The sequence below is a fragment of the Sphaeroforma arctica genome, assembly GCF_001186125.1.
Source record: "Sphaeroforma arctica JP610 unplaced genomic scaffold supercont1.2601, whole genome shotgun sequence".
NCBI lineage: Eukaryota > Ichthyosporea > Ichthyophonida > Sphaeroforma > Sphaeroforma arctica.
The window spans coordinates 1-922 of NW_014037957.1; positions in this window are offsets into that span (position 1 = coordinate 1).

The following is a 922-nucleotide window of genomic DNA, read 5'->3' on the forward strand; positions in this document are numbered from 1 at the left end:
CACCAGTGCCAAGCAATTGTGCGAGTGGCATGATTCACAAATTTCTGTCTTAAATAATAAAATTTGAAATCCTGCGACTCGTGTAAGATTCGGTCTATCAAGACGATATTAACGCCTTAGAGTAATTAAACGCGTAGGTAAAATCTAAGTATCGTGATAATTTCACAGTAAATAAACGAAATGAGTCTTTTAGTAAAGTAAGGTATGCCTCGTGAAAACAGCAATACTCTGAGGGATTGTGAGGCTGAGACATTGCCTATATATAATCCTCCCAGTACTGTTTTCGCCGAAGGGATTTTATTTAGTGTTTCGTTGTCGCTCTATTAGAAACTATGGTATGTTTCGTTGGGGCGAATCCGAGAGGCTCATAAAATCCTATCTTTAGAAAAAGATAAATAAAAATAAATAAATAGTCTTGATGTCCTTAGTTATTGTCTTAACCAATAGCTTACCACTTATCAAGAATTACCGACTTAGCCTTCATCAGACTAGCACATCTGGTTGGCTGATCGGAGGATAAACTAGGTAACGTTAATAGTCCCTAGAAACCTATATTCGGTTGAGCCATCTCGCTACCGAAGTATTCAGATATAAATAAATTTGGAAAGTAAATATAGTTCTAATAACAGAACTAGACCAACTCTTATGTTTGGTATTTTACTGGGGCCTTCCAAATATTTGATATGTAAAATGGAAAAGGTATTAATTAATAAAACTGTTAAAAACCATTTATGAAACTTAAGTTCCTTGTACTATTAAGAGTACGTTTATAGTATACGTACTGCTCAAGAGTACGTTTATAACATATAGTCTAATGTGGAGGCCCGGGTATTACACAGCCCCCACCCAGCTTTGAGACCCATGAGAAGCAAGTTGCTCACTCAAGCTGATTATGGGTACAAAAAGCGAGAAAGGAAAAACG